The sequence below is a fragment of the Staurois parvus genome, unplaced genomic scaffold (assembly GCF_062004578.1).
Source record: "Staurois parvus isolate SC_StPar_1 unplaced genomic scaffold, SC_StPar_1.0 ptg000048l, whole genome shotgun sequence".
NCBI lineage: Eukaryota > Metazoa > Chordata > Amphibia > Anura > Ranidae > Staurois > Staurois parvus.
Window position 1 is genome coordinate 17462663 of NW_028317844.1, and position 27665 is coordinate 17490327.

General features: G+C 43.2%; 1 protein-coding gene across 1 annotated transcript in view; it reads right to left on the reverse strand.

Moving 5' to 3' along the window:
• Positions 1–26934, reverse strand: part of KLHL32 (kelch like family member 32) — a 246851-nt gene extending 219917 nt beyond the window's left edge. Inside the window, exon 1 of the mRNA XM_089665298.1 lies at positions 26601–26934. The gene's annotated coding sequence lies outside the window, so the exon portion shown is untranslated. The remainder of the gene's footprint in view (positions 1–26600) is intronic.
• Between the last annotated feature and the right edge of the window lie 731 nt (positions 26935–27665).

The window sequence follows — 27665 nt, forward strand, 5'->3', positions numbered from 1 at the left end:
GTGGATGGTTGGTGGATGGTGGATGGCCACCCTGTTCCAACAAGGCTACGATGTCAGCAAGGCGGTGGTGGAGTCATGTTTTGGGACGGAATCATGGGAACAGAGCTGGTCGGCCCCTTTAGGGTCCCTGAAGGTGTAAAGATGACCTCTGCAAAGTATGTGGAGTTTATGACCACTTTCTTCCCTGGTACAGAAGGAAGAACTATGCTTTCCGTAATAAAATCATCTTCATGCATGACAATGCACATCTCATGCTGCAAAGAATACCTCTGCATCAATGGCTGCTATGGGGATAAAAGGAGAGAAAGTCATGGTGTGGCCTCCATATTCCCCTGACCTCAATCCTATTGAGAACCTTTGGAGCATCCTCAAGCAAAACATCTATGAGGGTGGGAGGCAGTTTACATCCAAACAGCAGCTCTGGGAGGCTATTGTGACATCTTACAAACAAATTCAAGCAGAAACTGTCCAAAAACTCACAAGTTCAATGGATGCAAGACTTGTGAAGCTGCTATCAAATAAGGGGTCCTATGTTAAAATGTAGCGTGACCTGTTAAAATGTTTAAAAAGTTAAAATGTTGTTAAACGTTTGCTTGAAATAGCTTTTGATTTTAGTAAATATGCTGCAAACACAACAAATTTTCAGTTCTTTACAACCTATAAAGTGTTTGGAAACTTACTGTGTGTAATAATTTGGAACAGTGCATTGTAAGTTTTTTATGTTTAAAAAAAATACTGTTATCATTAGGAGGTTTGTTCAATAAAATGTGAATTGTACTCTTAATAGTTGATAACATGAGAATTATGCTGACTGTTATTTACATCAATTATTTCAGTAAATGAGAAAAATATAATTAGCATAATAATTTGGAACAGGGTGTAAAAGCCTTTGTATCCATGTACACATAGGCTTTTACCAGAGTTTAGGAGCAGTGGAGTTTAGGGGCAGTTAATCATTCCTCTACTGAATGCACAGGAGAGGAATGTTTTGGACAAAAAATGCTAAACGTGGCTTGTAACCACATTTAACGCTTGGGCGTTTGTTCATTTCAATGGCAAGTACTCTCGCCAATGAAATGAATAAACGTCTAAGCTCTAAAAGCAGCTAAATGTGGTACCTCATTTATTCACCTTTTTTGCCACATTTAGAGTTTTTCTGCTGCCAGCAGAAAAACATTCCAGTGTGCATGAGGCCCTAAGTTCATTTTTATTAATGATGGGTCGTGTTATTATGCTGCGTGTACGTAAACTCCTTAACAAAAAGGAAAAATAATGCTCATTTTGATTTACTGCTGATACGTGTCTATTTTGTTTGTTCAGCTCTATCTGATGGAAGTGACATAGTGAAGTCGTACTGGAACAGGGGAAATAGTATTCAAAATTAGTTTTCCCAGACTAAATTAAGTCTTTTATTCTGTGCTATTTAGTACTTGTGTACTTTTATTTTTAAGTGTACAGAAAAATGAGTTTTCAGTTATTTCTTAAGTTTAACCAAGACATATAGTAAAGACACAAATGAATGTACCTCTGTAGTCTTACACCATTAAATGTAAATTCAAGCAGCGTATGCACCTGAATTGGTATGAACTCACTGCCTGTACAGCAGAGCTCAGAGAAAGGACGGGAGAAGCCGCACAAAGAGCCAAACAGGTGTACCGCAGTGCAAGAAACATGCTGATAGCATAGCAGTAGAGAGTAACAAACTGAGCTAATAATTGTGATGCTTCTCCAGCCAAAAGGTAGAGGTGGCAAGGCCTGTGCAAATCTCAGGACAGGATGAACAGAAATACAGAGCACATCCTTTGGAAGGTAAAATAGCTCCAGTAAATGTAACTCTTTAATTAGCTGTTTGCCTGAAGTTCAGCTTTAAAATTGTGTCAGGGTTAGATACATTATTTATCTGATACTGTTCTGAGCATATCTGAACAAAGTTCATATTATCGGTCTCATCACAATACAGTATTACTAAACAAGAAGCAGAGTCTCACATGCAATAGATCAATGTAACGACCTCATGTAAAGATATTATTGCTACAATAAATAGACAACAAAGAGAAACAAGTTTTTAGACAGTTAAATAATATGTAAAACCAACATTTCATATTCCTGATATGGTCCTGCTATACCATGTACTTATATTAAAAAGTATCCTGTTCTCTTTGTATTGCTTCCTTTGTGTGAAATCCCTGGTGTTCCTGCCAGTCTGCTTTCCTATTAAAAATTGACTACACTAGGCATGCGAATGCATCCTTCTCAGCCTGGTCAGTTTTCTGGCTGTGCTGGGAAGTCAGCCTGCCTTTCCTCCAATGATTAGACATGTGCTGACACGCCCTCCTGCACAACCATTCCTTGGGAAGACCAGTGTGCATCTTTTTCACCTCCCCTAACTCTCTGAGCTGTTCATGCAGCTGAGAATAGAGGGTATATCATCACATTAAAAATTAAATAAATACACTTATAAAAAAAAAATGTCTTTTTTGTATGTATACACATTTTGCCTTTTAATTCCATTTTAAACTGAATGTTTTTTTTTTTTTGTAAATTCCTTAGTTTAGTAACAGCACACAGCAACAATACAAAAATCAACGATAAACAAGAAAGTTTACATTTCCAGATACCCATACATGCGATCAACATATTACACGAGAAACAGACAATGTCATTCAACACGTCACATCTTCTCTGAGTGGTTGGGCTCACAGGTCCAACTCCGTAAGCACAGAAGACACCTGTCTGCTTAGTCTCAGGATAGAGGAAGTTTCTGTGCCCCGCACTGCACCATTTAATTTTTCTTTCTTCCAGCAATAAAAACAGCAGACAGGTAAAGGAATAAAGAAACAGAAGAGGGAGAAAAAGAGGGGTTGAATCAAAAGAAGGGGAACCTATTCAAAGTAATTCTCCCACAGGCTCCCACAGAGCTGTACGAGATCATAGAAAAGGACAGTCTAGCGGACTATACCAGCAGAACAGTGTATTCCTCTGAGTAGATAAATTCATGCCAATAGTGCCATTTCTTAAGGAATTTTGTGTGGTCGCCTCTTTCCGTAGCCACCATGTCCTCCATCTCATTAATGACCGTAACTTTTTGCAACCAGATAGAGACGGTTGGTGCTTGTTTTTGTTTCCAAAAGAGGGGGATACAAATCTTCACTGCTATCAGTAGTAAAGGCAGAATGGATCTCCTATAGGACTTTTCAGGATAGTCATGATGATGAAGTAGGTACAACGCAGGTTCTCGGGGTAGCACATGGTCCGTAAATTTCTGAGATGTTTGATGCACACCATTCCAGAAAGCCTAAAAATGTAGAGTATTCCCCCTGCGCTAAATATGTACCTAAAAGATACTAAGCAGCTAACACCTACCGTAGATCCTATACCTATAGGTGGACAAATGCAAACAAACAATAATATGATGGTGTAGCGCTACATATATGTTCTATAATAATAAATAATAATAAAAAAACAGTGATATGATACTTATAGATTCTATATTAAACGTAAAAAATAGTGAACATATGTGAATCCACACAAAGATCCTATTCTTGGACCCAATAAGTGAACTAAACAATATCAGTGATAAATACACGCACAAAATAAACCCAATCCCTAATGTGGGATAAAAACCAATTGGGATATAGGTACAACAACAAAATATAAAGTGCTATAAAATGTATACACCAATCTGTGTATACTGTGAATCCCAAATGTGGGATATAATGCAACTTAGTGACAAAGTGCTCATGCAATATGCATAAAATAATTAGACAAACACATTCAATAAATCAATATGTGAAAAAAGTTAATAAAGTAATATTAAAAGTCCAATAAATGTGAAAAAACACAATCAAGGTGCTTCACTGCTCCAGGGCATGCAATATGTGCAGTGTGTGTGCACAGCACATCGATAAAAAAATCCTTAACTGGCTGCAATGGCATCTTACCTCAAGCCGGCGACCCCAAAGGGCCAATGCGCCTTTTGGATCACCCCTGGATCCTTCCTGAATGTGCACTTCTTATTGCCCGATCTCTTGGGACTTTAATCACACTGGCACCATACAGCAACACAGGTTTCACTTCCACTGGATAGGTAGGTAGGTAGATACCCTCACAAATGCCAACTTACTTTCATGTAGCAATAAAAGTAAGTAAGCAAAAGTTTTGGTGTTTTATCTGCATGAAAATGTTTTTCCTGAAGAAACAGATATGAACTTTTAGGTGGTGTAAATTGGAAAGCACCATCGTTCGCTTCTCTGGTGTATTCAGCCCCTTGACGTTGATGGATACAAGACGGGTAAGCTCCAACTCACCAGGATTCCCGGAGAGATTCCTGGGAGGTATGAGCGACAAAAGGGGGAGAGAGAAAAAAAAAAAGGAGGTAGGGAACGTAAGAGAGGAAAGAAAAAAGATATGTGAAAGCAGTAAAGTAGAGAAGCAAGAAAGAAAACGAGATGGAGAGAAATGAAGAAGAGAATAGAAAATTAGGTGTTCGTAGCAATCCCCTATGAACGGAACCTAGGTCACTGAAGTGATAGAAAAAATTCTCAATACTTACAGGGCAAAGCCTGTAGGGTGCAACCCTATGTGGAGAAGAGGTTGGAAACAGCGGGGTTCAGAGACTCCCCCTGCCAACCCCAGGGGGCTCAGACATCAGCCATCCAGTAGGGAGCACCCCCATCAACCTATATAAAGAAAAAAGATGCTAGAAGAGGGCCCAAGGGCTGGAGACAGGAACAGGGAGGGGTGAGGAGAAGGAAAGAGAGTCAATGAAAAAAAAAAAACAGACAAAAGAGCTAAGAGGAAGAGACTGAAAGGGGAGGTCCTTAGGAGGCTTCAATCATGTGTTAACCACTCACATCTAAGAGCCCTACGGCATAATATCTCTAGCATATATGAACTATATGGTACAACATTAACATCAGTAAAGGCCATCAGCTGTCCCCACCAGCAAACCTCCGCACCGAACCCTGGGGACATTAGGTCCCCTAACCTGGACCAAATTCTAACATTCAAAAGATGAGGGCAGGCCGGGGTAATGATCAAAGTTATATCCCTTATGGTGAAACAAGTCCGTAGTCATATTGTCCCACAGTGTCCCCACCTCCCACAGTCATGTAAAGAGTATGAGTCTCCAACTCCCACATCTATGGCTACTTTATGCTACGTCAAACGGAAGCGGGTAAGGAAAGCTGGTCTTTCCCGTGAAGACAAGAACAATTATCACCTCAGGGACTAAACGCTCCTGTTATCTAATGCAAAGGTCCCTCATATGAGGCTAATGTACATGTCCCTGCAGAGTGGGGAGTCCCAGTACTCACTGTGAGACACAAAGAAATTAAGCCTCTAGGGCGTCCATCAGTGCTGGCATCCTGTCTCTTCTCCGAGGCCTGGGTGCACGACGTGACAGACCCCATCTGACCGAAGTAGTGATGAAGCGGGTCTCTCTGCTTGATAGAGGGCACAGCCAATCTAGTAAAGGCATCAGTTCTATGTTGCGAAAAATTAAAAGTTCTGGTAAGTCCGCCGGACGTCTCAGCAAAAAGGACTTTCCCTCTTTCCAGATGGTAAGCTGGAATGGGTACCCCCATCGGTAAGAGAGGTCTATCTGACGCAACTTCTCGAGTAGGGGTTCTAGGAGGGCTTTCTGATGTAAGGCAGCTCTGGAGACATCTGGCAGGATAGAGACCCTTGCTCTGTCAAAATCTACTGAACCTACCGACCAAGCCTTGAAAAGGACCAAGTCCTTCCGTATGTACCTGTGCACTCAGCAGATAACGCCTCTTGGTCAATTAGGGTCGGTTGGCTTGGGGCTCAGCGCCCTGTGTACCCTATCAAACTCCAAGGTCAGCTGAGGGGATTCATCAGGACTTAATGCAAGACTGCAGTCACCGTATCCTGCAGTTTTTCCGGCTCAGTAGCCTGTGGAATGCCACAAAGCTTTATGTTGTGACTCCTCTTTTCTAGGTCTTCCATGTGGAGCTGTAGCTCTACTAGATGTTCCCCCTGGATTGAGTGACCCTGCTCGAGTTGAGTGACTCTGCTCCAATGTGGCTACCGAATTCTCCCTTTAAGTTTGGCAGTCATCTAGTTGGCGAACCTCAGTGTGAAGCTGTTGGTAATCTTTTCTGTGTTGTTCCTCCAGCCTGGACAGCATAGTTTCGATGTCTGCTTTGGTGGGGAGGGCTCAGATTAGCACCATTGGGTCCACCTCATCCCCTGTAGGATGTGTGGAAGGGCTCGGGCTGCTCAATGTCTGGGAGGAGGAAGCAAAGATCACAGGAACTCCTGACATAGAGCCAGAACCTATCTGCTGTGCAGTGGCCATGGAAGACGAGGCCTGTGGAATGTTGGGCCTTGAGGCGCCGTGTGGCTCTGGGAGCTGTGATGCAGGCGATGAGTGGAGGCCTTCTGGAAGAAACAACTCATTTCCGTAGCTGATGATGCCCGTAGGGTATACCTGGTTTTTTGGCATTTAGAGTGGCTCCTGATGGGTAAGAAACTGGCATTTCAGCGGTAATAGGCTGGTTGGGACACGTCTTCACTCCCCATTGCCAAGCCACGCCCCCCCCAAATGGGTTTTTTACATGGTAAGGGTTCACATATACTTTAACAACATCCAACCCACGGGCTGAGCTGCAGCAAAATCTGTTACCCGCTGTGTCCACCAGTACCATGTGATCACTGTGACCAATCACAGCAGATCACATGATAATTGTACACAATGAATGGTGTTCATTCATGATATCCATTGTGTACTGTTGTGTTGATCTCTGTGATTGGTCACCATGATTGTGTTACAGACAGGGCCAATCACAGCCCATCTGTACCATGTGATAAGTCATAACCACAAAATTTCATTCAATAAAAATGTTTGCTTATACCAGTGAAATTCACTTCTATAAGCAATCCATGATATGTAAAAAAAATAAAAAATCCTGATCACTTTCCCAGAATAGAACAATGTTACTATGGTAACATTATATTGCTCTGGACACATTAAAAATATTCCTCTGTATTAAAAATCGTAAAAAAAGAAATAATATACAGTATTTAAAAAAAAATTGTTTGTTTTTTTTTGTCACTAGTCAGTGTCCCTGATCGCCATCACACCAGTTATATGATGACAGTGTACTGCACTAGTGATAATATGTTACAATAAAAGAAATCGTGACAAAAAATATTTTTTTAAATTTCTTTATTTTCCAAAAAATTGTGACACAAAAATTACAACTTCAGAAAACTCACCATACCTCTTACTTAATACCTTGGACTGTCTACTGTACAAAACGGGGTAATTTGGGGCATACTGTATTTGTACTGTGCTGCCGTTTTCAGGCCTCAAGAAATGAGACATCAGGATTGATAAATTTTCAGATATATATACCATAGTTTGTGAACTCTATACCTTTCCTACAGACTGAATAATATACACTAATTTGGCTTATTTTCATCAAAGAAATATAGCCAAATACAGTTTGACTTAAATTTATGAAGAAAGGTTATTTATTTGCAAATTTTATAACAAAGAAAAACGTGGGTTTTTTTTTCAAATTCTTCAGTCTGTTTTTGTTTATTTAGCAAAAAATAAAAAACTCAATGGTGATTAACCTCTTCGCGCCGGCCACACACAAATGTGCGGTCTCCCGGCATCTGGGCCTTGACGCCAAGCGGCAGCACATTTGCATACAATTAAGAAAAACATGTGCTGAGAACGCGCACCCTGCGTGCTCCCAGCACACATGTCCGGTACTCACGGAAAGGACCCGATCTCCTCTTTTGATCGGGACCTTTCTCGATCATGTGACCACTGTGATGGTGAATCCCAGCGGTCACATGACCTTAAAAGCCCACCCTGCTTCCCGGCTTCTGAAACCCTTAAAGGGTTGGGAGGCGCCGGTGTCAAGAGGTTAAATACCACAAAAAGAAAGCTCTATTTGAGAAAAAAAATAATAATATAGGTACAGTGTTGCATGACCGCACAATTTTCTTTCAAAGTGCGATAGCCCTGAAAGCTGAAAATTGGCCTGGGCAGGAAGGGGGAGAAAGTGCCCTGTATTGATATGGTCAATATGTTCCTTTACTTTACTGTGAAAAAAAGGCAGCCAATGCCCTATACCCCTCCAGAGGTGCCCACAACCCAAAGTGGTTATGCAAGCAATAGCTTTCTCAAGCATGCCCCCATGTGGTGTTTGGAAATTCTACAGTGGGATGTCTATATTCACTTTATACCGGAGTTCCACTCGACCTGTCAAAAAATAAAAGTCAGCAGCTACAAAAACTGTAGCTGCTGACTTTTGAATAACAGCCACTTATCTGTCTCTCAGTCCCGTGGTGTGTTCCCCGCAGCTCGTTTTAACCGGCCGCCCTGTATTCTAGGAGGCCGGCATCTTCAGTGTGGGCATCCAGCTGTGACAGCTTGCGGCTTCACAGCCAGGTACCCACTGTGCATGCGTGAGTAGCGCTGCGCTTTGTGAATGGTCCTGTAGTCTTCTGGGACCTGTCACGTGTCCCAAAAGACTACAGGCGATCGTACCGGAAGTGGGAGCGGGTACCTGTCAAATTCGGGTACCCGCTCCCCAAAGGTGCCAATCCTTAATGGGGAACAGGGGAGCAGTCCTTAAAGGGAAATTCCCCTTTTGGGTGGAGATCTGCTTTAAGGAGGTGAAGGTCCAGTGTCCATTGGAGGAATGTAATTTCCACCAAGAGGTATTGATGGCAGAGACAGAATGGCAACTAGATTACATAGTTAGTCTGGCTGAATAAAGACAAAAGTCCATCCAGTTCAACCATAACAAAGTATTGATGGCAGAGAGGTATGTGCTAACAGCTTATGTCGCCAGCTATCTGTGTTTTTGTTTTTTTTCCCTACAGTTTTTCTTTATATTGGTCACAACAACAAACAAATATATACAATATAATTATATTATAATATAATATAACTAGAAAAGCTACAATTTCTGGGGAAATTGTGTGAAGTGTTCTTGCCTCCACCAGTAGTCTACAACTGCAGTGGGCAGCTCCCACTCTAGTTTTGAACATTCCGCCATTCATTCCTATGGGACCAATTTCACCACAAAAACGCCGATATTTCGTGAACCATTTGGCAAAACGTTCCACAAAGTAATAGCACACCAATCGGGAACAATCCGCACGTTTCAGTATATTACTGTCTATGTAGTGTAAAAACTGTGGGAGGAGTTAGGGTGGTAAATTTGGCTATAATAATAAGAATATATATGTGAGATAACAGTAAGTGGTCTTGCCATGCAACAACACTTAATTATAAAGATTATAGATTAATTTTAAAGGTTTGAGAATTGGTAGCATTTATATACACAATGAGGGGTATTTATCAAAATTGGACCAGCCAGAATCTGGAGCAAATGTGCATAGTGACCAATCAGCTTCTCTTTTTCATTTTCAAAGCCTAACTGAACAAGCTGAAGATAGAAGCTGATTGGTTGCCAAGTACTGCTGCTTTAGATTCTCATTGCTCCAGTTTTGATAAATTCCCGTGAATATATTCTCTTAATTATCTCTAACTTTTTATATGAATACAATGTATTCATGTACAAAGCCTTAAATGGTATAATCCCCTCCATAATCAGGTATCACTTGTAACATTGGTTAAAGCCTCATTTACATTGGCATTAACAAACCTGCATTTCCATATATGCATTTAAGGACAGTGCAATTATGCAATTAATGATTGTAGTGGTATCATTCAAACTGTGCATTGACTTGCATATAGGTGTGTTTAGTTTTGTTTAGAAAAAGAAAAAATCTGAGTGGACGGTTAAAAGCTATGAAAACTACTTGTAAATGCGCTGAAATGCAGCAAAATCTGCCTAAATGTAGGTACACGTAAATACAAGAAAACGTGATCTGGGAAGCATCAAGTCTGCTTTTACCTCCAGATAACTTTTCTTCTGTTTAGATTACCTAATGCAAATGTGGCCTAATAGGTAGTGTATGGCCTCATCAGTGTTGGGTAGTGTATGGTCTAAGTCAGTGGAAGCATTCTTTATCATGCACAGAGATTTTTTTAGCTTGTTGAATGTGTCCCAATCCTTACATTTGGGCTGAATTCACACCTTTCCTTGCATTGTTACATGCATTATTAGCAACATTTTCATGTGCAGCCATTGTCATTGATAGACCCAATAACACATACTGATGCATCAAAAAAATGGACAACCCACACTAAGGAGTTGTACAGATGTGAACTAGCACCATTTGGAGGAAATATACAATTTCTGCCAGCCAGTCAATTAGCATTTTGAGATTGAGACGTTATCTGTTACAGCATCCACTTTTATTTATTCTGTAGAACAGGGCAGGACGCATGTATGCACTGCTACACCAGTGCCCTCATAGCATGACGATGACCCATTCAGTGCTATATTTGCTACACAGAGGTCACCCCGGAGACACAGCTAAGAGTGGCAGTTGTCTCACCAAAAGCCATGTCAAATGAATTTTACTATTTAGATACTACACAAAAGCTAAAATAAAAAAGCAAAACGTTGTTATAATGTATCAGAACTGTGTACAACCTTTGGTATGGAACATTTGTTTTCATATATTTGAGTATAGTCACCATACATTAGACCAGTGGTGGGCAACTGTGGCCCTCCAGCTGTTGGTGAACTACAAGTCCCATCATGCCTCTGCCTTTGGGAGTCATGCTTGTAACTGACAGTTTTGCAATGCCTCATGGGACTTGTAGTTCTACAACAGCTGGAGGGACATAGTTGCCCACCCCTGCATTAGACAATCTCTACATACCTTATTGTTCTAAAGCTCCCTGTGTCCTCCTCAATCCTGTGAACCAGCCGGGTGCTGAAGTTCACACTTCACACCACTCTCCAAATCAAAGAAAATGGGCCACAATCCAATCATGTCTTGGTAATCCAGATCATGGGTGAAATGCTCTTGATTGGTGGCCTCATGTAGAAGGTCCACAGTGGGGTGGATTTACTAAAGAAAAATAGACTGTGCACTTTGGAAATGCAGTTGCACTCATTTTCTTTAAAAATACTCTAAAGCTTCCCTTTGCAAAGAATTCCCAGTCAGGTGCAAGGAAAATTAAAACATTTAATTTTTGTTTTCACGTGATTGGATGAATGAAATCAGCTGTGCTTTACCACATTTGGTAATCTCTGGTGAAATGGCGTGCAACTGCACTTAGTCTGGCCATACATTATACAATTTTCTTGCTTTAGATTTACCAAAAACCATATAATATGAGGTTAAACATGATCAACACTTTCAATTGTATCTAATTAGGCAGGCCCTTGCACTACATAGTTGAAGGTAAATGTAAAGGAAATTGGGCAGAGATTGGACAGAAAACTGTAAGAAAATTGTATAGTATATGGTCAGCCTAAGTTACATAGTTACATAGTTTGTCTGGCTGAAAAAAGGCAAAAGTCCATCTAATTGAACCATAAAAAAAAAGTTATAATTCTACACCCACAGTTGATCCAGAGGAAGGCAAAAAAAAACCAGCAAAGCATGATCCAATTTGCTTGTGCAGGGGAAAGAATTCCTTCCAATTTTGTCATAAATTTAGGCCATGTATTCTGCTACATGTCTTTGCTAAAAGAAAATCCAAATACGTGTAAATTAATTGGTTTACATGAAAGTTATAGCATCTACAAATGGCAGTATATACTGGGATTTTTTTTTAATTTTTGCTAGTAATGGTTGCGATCAGTGACTTATAGCAGGACTGCGCGACTGCGGCAGGCATTCTGGCACGGGGGGGAACTGACTTGGTGTCACTGACATCCCCAATGACACCCATACAGTGATAAGTGCTAATAAAAAGCACTGCACTGTACTAATGGCACTGGGCAGAAAGGGGTTAACATGTGGGGCGATCAAAGGGTTAACTGTGTGCTGTATGTGTTTTACTAGGGGGCTGTGTGTGCTTTACACTGTAAGCACACTGCTATGCACAGCCATGCATAGCAGTGTGCAGGAGCTGACAGGGGAGAGATCTGTATTATTTACTTACAGTTCTCTTCCTCCATCGGTAATGCTCCTCAATCACCGGGTGCCAGCGAGTAATCACCGGCCGGGACATGGTGATTAACAGCCGAGGCTGTGAATAGTGGCGTGGGTAGGGCACGTGTGCTTGTGCGTGCCCCCCTACCCGGAAATGCAAAATATATACATATATATATATATATATATATATATATGTGATTTTGTGCACACGTGCTGCCCTGTAGCAGTATTACTGCTATAGGGTGGACGGGAAGCGGTTAAAGCAATCCACTAGGCTGGCCAGAACCAACTCTTAAGGGAGTCTATTCCACATTGTCACAGTTCTTACTGTGAAGAAACCTTTCCGTATTTGGAGATTAAATCTCTTTTCCTCCAGACGTAAAGAGTGCCCTCTTGTCCTCTGTGATGACCTCAGGGTGAATAACTCTACACCGTGTTCACTATATGAACCACTGATGTATTTATACAGGTTGATTATATCCCCCCCTTAATCTCCTCTTCTCAAGAGAGGATAAATTCAGTTCCTCTAATCTTTCCTCATAGCTGAGCTCCTCCATGCCTTTTATCAGTTTGGTTGCCCTTCTCCGTACTTTCTCCAGTTCCCCAATGTTCTTTTTGTGAATTGGTGCCCAAAACTGAACTGCATATTCCAGATGAGGTTTTACTAATGATCTGTACAGGGTAAAATGATATCTGTCTCTCTGGAGTCTATACCTCTTTTAATACAAGAGAGGATTTTGCTCACTTTAGAAATCGCAGCTTGCCATTATTAAGCTTGTGATCTACCAGAACCCCCAGATCCTTTTCCACCGTTGATTCCCCCAATTGCACCCCCCCCCCCCCCAGTATGTATGATGCATGCATATTCTTAGCCCCCAAGTGCATAACTTTACATTTATCAGCATTAAACCTCATTTGCCACATAGTTGCCCAATTAAACAGTGCATTGAGTTCGGCTTGTAAGTTGGAGACATCCTGTAAGGACATTATTCCACTGCACAGCTTGGTGTCATCTGCAAAGACTGAAATGGGATTTTTAATTCCAGACCCTATATTGTTTATAAATATATTAAAAAGTAAGGGTCCCATTACTGAATCTTGGGGTACACCACTGACAACCCTAGACCATTACAAAGCGCACAATATATTTGCCTTTAGTATATCCACCCCATTGCATGCTGTTTAGCCGGTTCAAAAAAAGGTAACTGAATTTCCAAGATGTCATTGATGTGTGGCCTGTTTTCTTTGATTTCGAGGTCATCGTACATGTTACAATCTGACCATACAATCAACTTTAGATTTAACAAAACTATGTAATATAAGGAGCTACTGAACGCATCCAATCCATTTGTATCCCATCAGGAAGAGTTCTACACTTCATAGTTGTCGGTAGATCTAAAAGAGATTGCACAATCAAATTGTAACATGTGGTGAGCTTTAAACATCCACTAAGATGTTAAAATCAATTTGAAATTCTCCCACTAAGTGCTTAATTGCAATGGAGCGTTTCATGACCATAATCTCATTGTGATGGCTATGTGGGCGACTAGAGAAGCATGATAAATACTTCCTGCAAGAGTAATTGCATAAGAATAATTTCACAGAGGTACAGGAAAAATACAAAAAATGTATTTGTAACTGTTAGTCCTGCTCAATCAGTGCAGCTGTTTTATTATGGAAAGAATATGCAGTATTTTAAATTAAAAACGATAGCATTACATAACTTGAAGAGATAACTAAGCTGTGCAAATTCAAATATTCTGCATTGGAAGTCCAATATAAAACCAGAAGATTCAAAAATACGCTCTACCCCCTACAACTTTTTCTAATACAATGTATATACAGTATATTCTGAAGAAACGTGTTCTGCTTCTCTCATTTGCAGGCTTTACAGTATACCGTAATCTGTTATTATGTCTAATCATACACATTTTTGCAATAGCAGGTCCACCATACCATAAAACAATTTGTTATTTATGGTTTATCAAAAAGTCCCTAAAGTATATTTAAACCCAAGAACAAAAATGTTGTATAGTGTAGATTAGCAGACTTTAGATGTGGTGGCTGCATTCATTTTCTTTTGTCAAGACCCTTTACCTTTATTTTTACTTGGCACAACTACCAGTAACACACCTCCTGTTTTAGGGTGACAGTGCTCACTTCTGTGCAGAAGCAGCATTGTCACCCTAACTTCTGTGCAGAAGCAGCATTGTCACCCTCACTTCTGTGCAGAATCAGCATTGTCACCCTAACTTCTGTGACGAAGCAGCATTGTCACCCTAACTTCTGAGCAGAAGCAGCATTGTCACCCTAACTTCTGTGACGAAGCAGCATTGTCACCCTAACTTCTGAGCAGAAGCAGCATTGTCACCCTAACTTCTGTGCAGAAGCAGCATTGTCACCCTCACTTCTGTGCAGAATCAGCATTGTCACCCTAACTTCTGTGACGAAGCAGCATTGTCACCCTAACTTCTGAGCAGAAGCAGCATTGTCACCCTAACTTCTGTGACGAAGCAGCATTGTCACCCTAACTTCTGAGCAGAAGCAGCATTGTCACCCTAACTTCTGTGACGAAGCAGCATTGTCACCCTAACTTCTGAGCAGAAGCAGCATTGTCACCCTAACTTCTGTGCAGAATCAGCATTTTCACCCTAACTTCTGTGCCAGATCAGCATTGTCACCCTCGCTTGTGTGCAGAAGCAGCAGTTGCACCCTAACTTCCATGCAGAATCAGCATTGTAACCCTACATTTGTACAGAAACAGCATTGTCACCCTCACCTTTGTGCAGAAGCAGCATTGCCTCCCTCACCTTTGTGCAGAATCAGCATTGTCACCCTCACTTCTGTGCAGAACAGATTTTTCTTCTTAATTTCTCTGCTGAAGCAGCATTGTCACCCTCACTTCTATGCAGAAGCAGCATTGTCACCCTCACTTCTGTGCAGAAGCAGCATTGCCACCCTCACTTCTGTGCAGAAGCAGCATTGTCACCCTTACCTCTTTGCAGAATCAGCATTGTCACCCTCACTTCTATGCAGAAGCAGCATTGTCACCCTTACCTCTTTGCAGAATTAGCATTGTCACCCTCACTTCTGTGCAGAATCAGCATTGTTACCCTCACTTATGCGCAGATGCAGCAATGTCACCCTCACTTCTATTCAGAAGTAGCATTGTCACCCTCACCTCTTTGCAGAATCAGCATTGTCACCCTCGCTTCTATGCAGAAGCAGCATTGTCAACCTTACCTCTTTGCAGAATCAGCATTGTCACCCTCACTTCTGTGCAGAAGCAGCATTGTCACCCTTACCTCTTTGCAGAATCAGCATTGTCACCCTCACTTCTATGCAGAAGCAGCATTGCCACCCTTACCTCTTTGCAGAAGCAGCATTGTCACCCTCACTTCTATTCAGAAGTAGCATTGTCACCCTTACCTCTTTGCAGAATCAGCATTGTCACCCTCACTTCTATGCAGAAGCAGCATTGTCACCCTTACCTCTTTGCAGAATCAGCATTGTCACCCTCACTTCTGTGCAGAAGCAGCATTGTCACCCTTAGCTCTTTGCAGAATCAGCATTGTCACCCTCGCTTCTATGCAGAAGCAGCATTGCCACCCTTACCTCTTTGCAGAATCAGCATTGTCACCCTCACTTCTGTGCAGAATCAGCATTGTTACCCTCACTTATGTGCAGATGCAGCAATGTCACCCTCACTTCTATTCAGAAGTAGCATTGTCACCCTCACCTCTGTGCAGAATCAGCATTGTTACCCTCACTTATGCGCAGATGCAGCAATGTCATCCTCACTTCTATTCAGAAGTAGCATTGTCACCCTCACCGCTGTGCAGAAGTAGCATTGTCACCCTTACCTCTGTGCAGAATCAGCATTGTCATCCTCACTTCTGTGCAGAAACAGAATAGTCATCTTCATTTCTGTGCAGAAGCAGCATTGTTATCCTCACTGCTGTGCAGAAACAGCATTGTCACCCTCACCTTTATGCAGAAGCAGCATTGCTACCCTCACTTCTGTGCAGAAGAAGCATTGTCACCCTCACCTTCATGCAGAAGCAGCATTGTCACCCTGGCTGTCCAAAATTATGTCTGCTAAAAAGTATGTTTATGTTGGGACTGCAGAACATCTGCCCTCCTCTCCGTAGCAGTGGGTAGGTGTTTCATAGTTCCCAAAGGTAACATGGGTAAGGGCTGATAGCACTGCACAGCATAAAGAACATAGGATAAAACTGGTTTTTGGAAGGATCAACAGATATGTTTTGTACTTATCAAACAAATTGCCAGTGATTTGTCCCTCAGTACTTTGGTACTGGGGCACGTGACCCGAAGCAGGTACTGCATGTTATTTCAGATGACTCACAGCAGCTCTGCATTGGGGATACCAACAGCAGCAGAGCCTTCATTCACTTTTATTTAAGTTTCTGCTGACAGCAGAAGCCTCAGGAGAAAAGATGCAGACCTGGAGAACTGCTGGATCAGCTATTTCCAAATAACAGGTCTATTTATATTGTTGAGGACCAGCCTGTGGGCAGGGCCTACTCACCCTGCAGATGGGGAGCCTTAATGAATATGCTCGCTAGTGCCCTTGAACCAGGCCATGGTCATGCAAGAATCAGCATTAAGATGGCACTCCATACTTAGAAGCGAGCCATCCACCTTGCACAGATACACTTTAGATTCGAGGCTCTGTTACTGTGAGACACTCTTCCCATGACACTGTACACCTTGTCTTCCTGAATGTAGCATTTTGAGGGGGACACAGTAGATCCTGTGTCCCACTCCACCAGCTCAGCTTTAACTGCCACCTCACTCCCAGTGACAATGTGGAGGTCCCGCCATGCACTGAGCATGGACCACTACTTGCAGAACATCCTCTACTTGCAGAACTCTTTATCTCTCTCTAATAATTCCAGCTAGGTCCATAGGTTCTCTGTGTCCTGAATGTGGTTCTAGGGACACTGACCACTATGGAAGGAGTAAGAACACCAACTCCCTCACTAACCAGAGGACACCATCTCTCATGCTTCATACCACTCTCCCGCTGGCTGCAATAGCATTCCCACAAGTCCTGATTACCCAAAGCAACTGCAAGTTACACATGACTTCCTGTCAACTCCTCTGTGTGGTTAACTCTTTCATGATGGTTCTCTATCTTCTCCTCTTCATCCCCTTGTGTGTTATAGAGCCTGTTCTTTGAACTTTACTGAAGTTTCTTTGCAAGTACAAGTTAATGCAACACAGTCTTTTTCGGCTTCCATTCTCAACCCTAACACTACCTACCAAAGGGAGAAGTCCATTCAGCAAGAGAATTAATGGTAGGTTCCTTGTTTCAGGGGGACTCCTAGCAGGGTAGAAGGGTGCCACGTGCTCTGGAGGGACTACACGGTGCTGCAGCTGAGCGACTAACGAAGGCCCAGGCTAGTTCCCTCCCCTTGTATTTATGGGTTCACGGCAAGGGGCAGGACCATGAACACCTTGGAAAGGGAGAGAAATCCCTTAACCCCTTCCTAGCTCTGGGCAGCTTGTACACTCACTACATGCATATACAACTGTGGCAGCACCCAAATATTGCAGAGTTCCCCTTTAAGCTTTAACATTTCTAAAAGCATCTGTTTGCAGAACCAGGTCATCAGCTCACTTCCTCCCCCTCATTTCCTGTGGAACAATGCGTTCCAGTCTAGCAGCTGACACCCTAACTTTCAGTTGGTGATATTTTATCTAAATGTGAAACCGCAAAGGCTATATGCTGAACTGCTCAGAATGTATTTTAAAGGTACAAAAAGTAAAGAGGAAATATATAATGTAAATAATGTAATTGTTGATATATACACCATGTAAGATGCTTTTCAAGGCACTTAGCTTGCAGACATGAGTCTGGCTAGGTCAACCAGCTGGTAAATAAAAAGCTTGTTTTCTTCAAGTTCATGTCCGGAGTTTTCCTGGAATTCCCAAAGTTGCCACTAAACAACAGTACAATTAACACACGGACCCAGGGGCGGGCTGACCTTTTGGAAACTCTGGCACTGCCATGGGCCTGGGGTCAGTACGGGGCCCCATGAGATGCCCCTGGTACCTTTTTCATAGGCTTTTTTGAGTTTGGGCAAGGACACAGGGGCCCCATGATCCCCAAAGTGCAGGGCTAAAAACATTTACATATACCCTGTAAGTATCTGCTTACAAACCTGCCTAATTGCTCGTTTTTTTTCTCAAGTGGACCTAAACCTTGCTTCTAGATACACTTTAACGAGGATTCTTTAGAGAGTAGCAGCAGTATATCCAGTGAAGGGGGGAGACTATAGCAGAAAATTTATGAGGCTGCAATGTCAAATCAGAGCAGCCAAGGTAAGTCCAACTTTACAGGCAGACTCTCAGTTCTAGATGTGGGCCTTTTTATGCCTTTAGTAAATCACATTATTATTAAATTAATATGAATTAATAGCCATTTCTATAACACTACCAATAGTTTAGATGTTACAAAATACATTATTATTATTTATTTATGCATACTAACATAGCCTGCAGCTCTTTACATAAAGAACTGAATTTCTCACTTATTTAGGGCTATAGAAAAGTTTATAATTTAACATCCTCAACATCCAATACCACGAATACACTAGGGACATTCTGTGTTTAGATCAGTGGTTCTCAACCTTTCTAATGCCGTGACCCCTTAATACAGTTCCTCATGTTGTGGTGACCCCCAACCATAAAATTATTTTCGTTGCTACTTCATAACTGTAATTTTGCAGTGGGAGGACTAGCGCCCCATCACTGATGTCAGTGGGATGAATAGTGTCCCATCGTTGGTATCAGTGGGAGGAATAGTGTCCCATCATTGGTGTCAGTGGGAGGAATAGTGCCCCATCATTGGTGTCAGTGGGAGGAATAGTGTCCCATCATTGGTATCAGTGGGAGGAATAGTGTCCCATCATTGGTGTCAGTGGGAGGAATAGTGTCCCATCATTGGTGTCAGTGGGAGGAATAGTGCCCCATCATTGGTGTCAGTGGGAGGAATAGTGTTCCATCATTGGTGTCAGTGGGAGGAATAGTGCCCAATCATTGGCGTCAGTGGGAGGAATAGTGCCCAATCATTGGCGTCAGTGGGAGGAATAGTGCCCAATCATTGGCGTCAGTGGGAGGAATAGTGTCCCATCATTGGCATCAGTGGGAGGAATAGTGCCCCATCATTGGCGTCAGTGGGAGGAATAGTGTCCCATCATTGGTATCAGTGGGAGGAATAGTGTCCCATCATTGGTGTCAGTGGGAGGAATAGTGTCCCATCATTGGTGTCAGTGGGAGGAATAGTGTCCCATCATTGGTGTCAGTGGGAGGAATAGTGTCCCATCATTGGTGTCAGTGGGAGGAATAGTGCCCCATCATTGGTATCAGTGGGAGAAATGGTGCCCCATCATTGGTATCAGTGGGAGAAATGGTGCCCCATCATTGGTATCAGTGGGAGGAATAGTGCCCCATCATTGGTGTCAGTGGGAGGAATAGTGCCCCATCATTGGTGTCAGTGGGAGGAATAGTGCCCCATCATTGGTGTCAGTGGGAGGAATAGTGCCCCATCATTGGTGTCAGTGGGAGGAATAGTGCCCCATCATTGGTGTCAGTGGGAGGAATAGTGCCCCATCATTGGTGTCAGTGGGAGGAATAGTGCCCCATCATTGATGTCAGTGGGAGGAATAGTGCCCCATCATTGGTGTCAGTGGGAGGAATAGTGCCCCATCATTGGTATCAGTGGGAGGAATAGTGCCCCATCATTGGTGTCAGTGGGAGGAATAGTGCCCCATCATTGGTGTCAGTGGGAGGAATAGTGCCCCATCATTAGTATCAGTGGGAGGAATAGTGCCCCATCATTGGTGTCAGTGGGAGGAATAGTGCCCCATCATTGGTGTCAGTGGGAGGAATAGTGCTCCATCATTGGTGTCAGTGGGAGGAATAGTGCTCCATCATTGGTGTCAGTGGGAGGAATAGTGCCCCATCATTGGTGTCAGTGGGAGGAATAGTGCCCCATCATTGGTGTCAGTGGGAGGAATAGTGCCCCATCATTGGTATCAGTGGGAGGAATAGTGCCCCATCATTGGTGTCAGTGGGAAGAATAGTGCCCCATCATTGGCGTCAGTGGGAGGAATAGTGCCCCATCATTGGCGTCAGTGGGAGGAATAGTGCCCCATCGTGGGTGTCAGTGGGAGGAATAGTGCCCCATTGTGGGTGTCAGTGGGAGGAATAGTGCCCCATCGTTGGTGTCAGTGGGGGGAGGAATAGTGCCCCATCGTTGGTGTCAGTGGGGGGAGGAATAGTGCCCCATCGTTGGTGTCAGTGGGGGGAGGAATAGTGCCCCATCGTTGGTGTCAGTGGGGGGAGGAATAGTGCCCCATCGTTGGTGTCAGTGGGGGGAGGAATAGTGCCCCATCGTTGGTGTCAGTGGGGGGAGGAATAGTGCCCCATCGTTGGTGTCAGTGGGGGGAGGAATAGTGCCCCATCGTTGGTGTCAGTGGGGGGAGGAATAGTGCCCCATCGTTGGTGTCAGTGGGGGGAGGAATAGTGCCCCATCGTTGGTGTCAGTGGGGGGAGGAATAGTGCCCCATCGTTGGTATTAGTGACACAAATGATGGGGCACTATCCCTCCCACTGACACCAATGATACTTACCTTGCTGACTCCTGCTCCAGCCTGGGCTCGCTCTCTCCCATCTACAGCCTGCATACCTGGCTGCAGCAGCAAAATTTGCACTTACCTGTCAGCTGTCTTCCTTCTCTGGCCTCTCTCTTCACTCGTTCCTGCAGCTCCCTCGATCTTCTTCGATCTCCGCGCGCTGCCACTCGGCTCCTCCTCTGCAAGCTCCACCTTCTCGCCGGTGATTGGCCGCCTGTGTGCCTCTCCTGAGCTACAGTTCCGGTGGCCAATCAGCGGCGAGGAGGCGGTGACAGGGGCAGCATATCATCCCGCCCACACATCGCCGGAGACAGGAGCGGCGTCTCGGTTCCTAAGACCATCGGAAATATGTGTTTTCCGATGGTCTCAGGCGACCCCTGGGAAATGGTCGTTCGACCCCCAAAGGGGTCGCGACCCCCAGGTTGAGAACCGCTGGTTTAGATAAATGTGAAATAAAGAGGAATCAGCACATAGTATAACACCACACAGCACAAAGTATAACACCACACATTCACTATTACTGTGTAGCCCTGGAAACAATTCAAACTGTTACCATCCATATCGGCCCTGGGTGACCCTTTCTGTTTGAATCATATGTTTTTCTAAAGCTATTAAATTATAACTAATGGAAAACTTTTTTTTATTTTGGATATAGTAAGGGAGAGTTATAACCCCTGTCTTTTTCTTTCTTTATTTCTCGCCACTGGGGAGATTTCTCTTCACTTCCTGTTACATAGCAAAAAACCCTCCAAAGTGAGAGAATCCTTGGTTGTCACCAGAACTAGTGTTCCAATTGAAACCTTTTCCTCCCTATTCCTGTTATGGGGAAACATAAAATCTGGGATTTTCTTTCACTTTTGGTGATAACAGTAAACAGGGCAAATAGAGATGGCAAATCTCCCTAATGGGGGCACAGACAGCAATAAAAACTTGACAGGTGTTCGAATCCCTCTCCACTCCATCCAAAACAAAAGTTTTACCTTTAGTTATAGCTTAACCACTTGCCTACCGGGCATTTATACCCCCTTCCTTACCAGGCCAATTTTCAGCTTTCAGCGCTGTTGCATTTTGAATGACAATTGCGCAGTCATGCAACATTATACCCATATGAAATTTTTATAATTTTTTTCTCACAAATAGAGCTTTCTTTTGGTGGTATTTACTTGCTGCTGGGTGCTTTACTTTTTGCGCTATAAACAAAAAAGTAGCAAAAAATTAGAAAAATTTGTTTCTGTTATAAAATTTTGCAAACAGGTAATTTTTCTCCTTCGCTGATGTGCGTTGATGAGGCTGCACTGATCGGCAGCACTGATGGGCACTGATAGGCGGCACTGATAGGCGGCACTGATAGGCAGCACTGATATGCGGCACTAATGAGGCGGCTCGGATAGGCGGCATGGGTAGGTGGCACTGATAGGCGGCACAGATAGGTGGCACTGATAAGTGGCACTGATGAGCTGACACTGATGATGGGTACTGATAGTCGGCACTGACAGTCGGAACTGCTGGGCACTGACTGGCGCAACTGCTGGGCACTGCCTGGTGCAACTGCTGGGCACTGACTGGCAGCACTTCTGGGCTGCACTGATAGGCACAGGTGGGTGGCACTGCTGAGCACAGGTGAGTGGCACTGCTGGCCACAAGTGGGCGCACTGCTGGGCACAGGTGGGCGGAACTGGTGGGTGGCACTGCTGGGCATCGATCATCAGGGCACTGATCCTCAGTGCCCTGATGATCGGTGCTGATCCTTGCTCTGACAACTGCCGGTTCTCGCCAGTACTTTCCTCATGCTGTGACAGCACAAGGAAAGTGCAGCCGAAAATCGGCAATTGCATTTCCCCGTGATCAGCGCTTCATTGGACACGGCTGATCATGTGGTAAAAGGCCGCTGTGATTGGCCTTTTTCTACATCACGTGATCAGCTGTGTCCGTAGGACACAGCTATCATGGAGACTGCCGGGTGCGCGCCCCCGGGGGCGCAGGAGAGCGCGTTCTGGGAGGACGTCATTCGGCTATCTGCAGCCGTCATTCGGCTATCTGCGGTCAGCAACTAGTTAAAGGCCGACTACATAGCCTTGGATATAGCTGGGAAGGGATTGAGCCTCTTCTAAGTTTTTATTGTTGTATGTGTCCCTATTTATTGGGGTCAGAAAATAATGGGAAATCTGTCCATTTTTTTTGTAATGAATCCCATTGGGGAGATTTCCCTTCACTTCCTGTCCCATAGCCAAAGCAGGAAGTTAAAAGAAATCTCTCCAAAGTGAGGTAATCCTGGTTGTCACCAGTACCCCTCTATTCCTGTTCTGGTTACAATTCAAAAACGTGTTTTTTCTTTCACTTTCACCTTTCGGTGATAACAGTAAACAGGAAAAATAGCGAGTGTGAATCTCGTTAAAGGGGATACAGACAGCAATAAACACCTTTCAGGTTTTCTAATCCCTCTCCCCTCTATCCAAAGCCTACAAAGGTTTTGCATTTAGTTATTGTTTTGGTTCACTACTGTTAAGATATTCTGGTCTGTGGAAACTCATAGACAAGTAACTTTTAATAATAAATAAATAAAACTTCATAACTAACCAAATTGCTGGCAAGCAGGATGGGGAAGCAATCATAATCCATGACATACAGTACCAGACTAAAATTGGGGAAGGGGTTGAGAGAGCAGTGTCAACAGAATATGAATTCTGCAAAAACATGATAAACATATAGGTCAAGTAGAAGATGAAAACCCATTTTTAGGCTCTCTAACTGTATTTATCCTTAAGGGCTTGTTCACACCAGGTACAGCACAGGATCGAGTGCAAAATTGCGCATTTTCTTGCACCACATAAAAAACACATGCCTTCTGCAGATGTGCATGGGTGTCATTAATTCTTAATGGCACCCTAATGCATCTGGCAAATACATGTGTGTTCGGTGCTGCAAATTCGCATGGTACTTTAGTACCATGCGGTTCAGTGCTACATGATTTTAAAAATCACGGCTGCACTATTTTTGCACGTTTCACTTGAATGCGCAAAAAACACGCTCTCTGACACCCCTTATTGTATGAACGAGCCCTTAAAGTGTATGTATGTGCTGTGGATAGAGTAGGGAAGTGTTTGTAATCCCTATCAGGTTACTTGTTTCTGCCCGTGTCCCACTAGTTAGGCTAGCCGCAGATGGATCGAATCTGTTGGTTCAGCAGGGACTGGCTGAGATCTGATCCGTCTATGGGCAGGCTGATGGTACCGAAGTCGATCCATCAATTTACTTCTGTACCACCAGCCTGTTGGATTTTTGCCATGCAATTACTGCCGACAGCTATAGCCACCAGCAGTGATCATTCTTCCAGAAGAGAAGGCTCCCCGTCAGCAGAACACAATAGCACTGTGTTGATGGGGGAATCGAGCAATTTTCTTTCCTTTCACCCATGGTGGACGGAAGGAAAATTACATAATCTAAGGACTGTTTTAGATTTCTGAAGACAACAGAATTGAGAACAAATCTCTCAAAAGTCAACAGAATTCCAATCCAAGAGCTGTCACAGGAACAGATGACTGCATTAGAGGATTTTTACCCAACCTCTTCCTTTGGTGACATAAAAATCTTTGCACTTCCCCTCACTTTCAGTCTCAGTGACAATGATCAAAAGGAAAAATGGAGGGGTGAGTCTATCCAGTCCCTCTCTGCTCCATCCAAAATTGACTATTATCTCCTAGATTGTAAGCTCCAAGGAGCAGGGCCCTCGAACCCCTTGTGTATCGAATTGTATTGTTACTGTACTGTCTCGTGTACTGTCTCCCACTGTAATGTACAGTGCTGAGCAAACTGTTGGCGCTATATAAATACTGTATAATAATACCCACTTAAGCCTATAAATATGATTTGACTTTGGGAGGAAAATGAAATATTTCCAGACAACCTACTGAAACGAGGTAAAACATACAAGCATAGAGCATATTATGCCATGGGTATTAGGTCTAGAACCCGGGACTGAATACTATCATATTCTACATATTAATTATTCAGGTCTAACGGCATTGGTTCACAATAATAATTACCACCAGGGATGAGCAAATGAATGAGCACTGATCATTATACTGGATTTGCCAATACAAGTGTCTTTAATAATAAAGTACATTTTCCATCCATCCAGCTATTACTAAATTTGATTTAAATTCCCAGTACAAAGAGCAGGCCATACTGTAATTTTCCTTCTAGAAATCCATACTCTGCTTTAATCCTATGCCATATAAACCATTCTTATGTAAACTTTAGTGCTGATAACAAGTTGACAAGCTTTACAGAGCTCCAGACAGGAGCATGATTATCTCTTTTGTCCCTGCTTATGCTGCTATCTGATGGATGTGTTCTCAGCATAGACAGCCTAGGGAGCTATAAAAAGCTGAACTCTGGGAAAAGCAAATATTGTCTAAATACAAGAGGCATGTGTATACTTACTTGAATCTTGGTGTGCTTTGTGTATTTCTTCCAGATCTGGGCAGTAATCTAGTATAAAACAGCGAAGGAGCTTCCTGAAATAAAGACCAGTCACTGCTGCTCTCTCTCCTTGTACAAACTGACTGGTCTTGTCTCCACCCCCTCCTGTAGTTTTTTTAGTGGGTGGATGGAGCCTTCTGGGTCACAGCTCTGTGGTCTGCACAGGCTATTTACTGAACAGACATGCAGCCATTACTATTTTCATAAGGTAATATCTGGGTTTGCTGCACACAAAGTGGATTTTTATCCTTTGTGACAAATGAGGTATATATTTAGATGAAAACTTTGATGCCCAGAGTCCAGTTTTAAGTCATTATACATAAAAGAACCAAGTTCAAGCATTGTTAAATTATATGACCTAACCCCAGAATTCCTCCCCAATGACTGTATATCTGTTATTTAGAGTTATAACCAGGGGTGGACTGACAACTCATGGGGCCCTCGGGCAATAGGAGATCATAGGGCCCGTGTCCTCACCCACACTCAAACCACACCCAAAAAAGCCTATGAAAGGTACTAGGGGCATCTCACTGGGCCCCCTACTGACCCTGGGCCTTCGGGCAGTGCCCAAGTGCCTGAATGGTCAATCTGCCCCTGGTTATAACATGAAAGTTTGAGCAGCCTGATTCTCGCTACTTGGACTTTATTATCTGAAATCAGCTGCACGGGGCAGATTGATTTTCCATGATTCAGTGTCAGGCTGCTAAGGCATGTATTCTTTTATAGGCCACCGCCAGAACATTTGACAAATTACTTTTTGTTCCAGCAATATTTGGTCTCAGTGTGGCTTTGTGTTTTCTAAAGCTCAGCAGATGATGTCATACACCTGGCTTTTTTTTATGGTCTACACTCAGTTAGCCACCCACAGCCAAAAAAAAAAGGTTCCAGTACAAATGCCAATGAACAGTGGTCTGCAGCCATAAATTCCCATTTGATAGTACTGCCTGCCACATGCCAGTCGAGATCAGAATAACAAATTGTTCATTTATCGAATGTAGCAATGCAGCAACAAGGATCTGCACCACAATGCCAAAATGCACAACAACAAAGAATGTTTTCCTTGTAATTGCACTGCCTATCAGTCAGTGACCCATGAAATACACCAGAAGTTCAATGGAACCACAAGGCACTGTCATCGCTCAACTAACTCACCCTAGAAACTGATGGGGGAGGCTGAGCTGGATGCCACTCAGATGCCACTTAGGGTACCTGTTCTCCAAAATCAGTGTTGCTCGCCTACCGTAAAGTACATATGAAACCCCCATGGCACCCTTTGCTGACCATTGCCTGCTGAATGAAAGAGGAGCATATTCTGGAAGGCAAGGCATGATCAGAGAGACCTAGACATATATCAAAAATTCAGTAGCATGCAACAATGTGTAGCAATGGCAAAGGTGACGAGAAAGGTTGAGGACACCTGATAGGAACACAACAATGGCTCACCTTCCTTCAGGATCAGATGGCAGAGACAGGGATGCAGGCAATGTAAATATTCAGGCTCCTTGCTGGTGATCAGAGCTGTGTCTGGCTGTCCTCTGAAGTGCAGGGTGCTGCAGCAGCTGGTGCTTGTCAGGTGCTGGCCTGGATGCACAGAGAATGACATGTATGCGGTGCAGAGATGTGTACAGGGTATACAGGCAATGTTTAGTGCTGATACAGTGTGTGCAGATTGTATTGTCTGGGAAGGAGGCAGCTCCTCCTCCTTGTGCTGCTCAGCTGTCACTGCTGTGGATGCTGCTGGTGCTAGCTCTGTCCCTGGTATGTCACATGAGCTTTAGCAGCAGGCAACTCTCCATTTACACTGTCCTACACCTGCAGGAGGGTGCTGACTGAGCCTTCTCATCACAAGTCAGGTGAGCAAGAGGAAACTTCATGCTTTATATAACTAGCTTTAATATTTCATGATGGATGTCAGCTCTGTCCTAGTGATCAGGTGAGAGAAGCAACATTTTTATGAATCGGCGGCAACAGCAGCAGGTTGTATCTTGTCAGCTGTCCACCAGTCAGAAATGTTATTACTTTGATATATAAACATACTATGTACAGTATCAGCAGGTAAACATAACAAAATCTATGCGCTGAAAACAATTTATACTAAAATACCGCAACACTGATATACTTTCATTTAAAGCATAACTATAGACAAGACTTTATTTTTTAGTTTTGGACAGAACGGAGAAGGATTAGAACCCCTCGTGTATTGCATTGTATTGTTATTGTACTGTCGCACGTTCTGTCCCCCTTTGTAATGTACAGCGCTGAGTGAACTGTTGGCGCTTTATAAATACTGTATAATAATAATAGTAATAAAAAAAAAATGTAGGTGCAGTAAATGTAAGTAAAAAAACAATTTACTATTGTTATTACTATTATTATCAGGGCTATTTTTCAATGGGAGCGAGGGGCAACGCAGTTCTGGCACCTCCAACACTGAGTGTTGGGTGCTGGGGTGTGATGGAAGGTATATTGATGCTGGGGGATCTATTGTCACTGGAGGGGATTATTTTT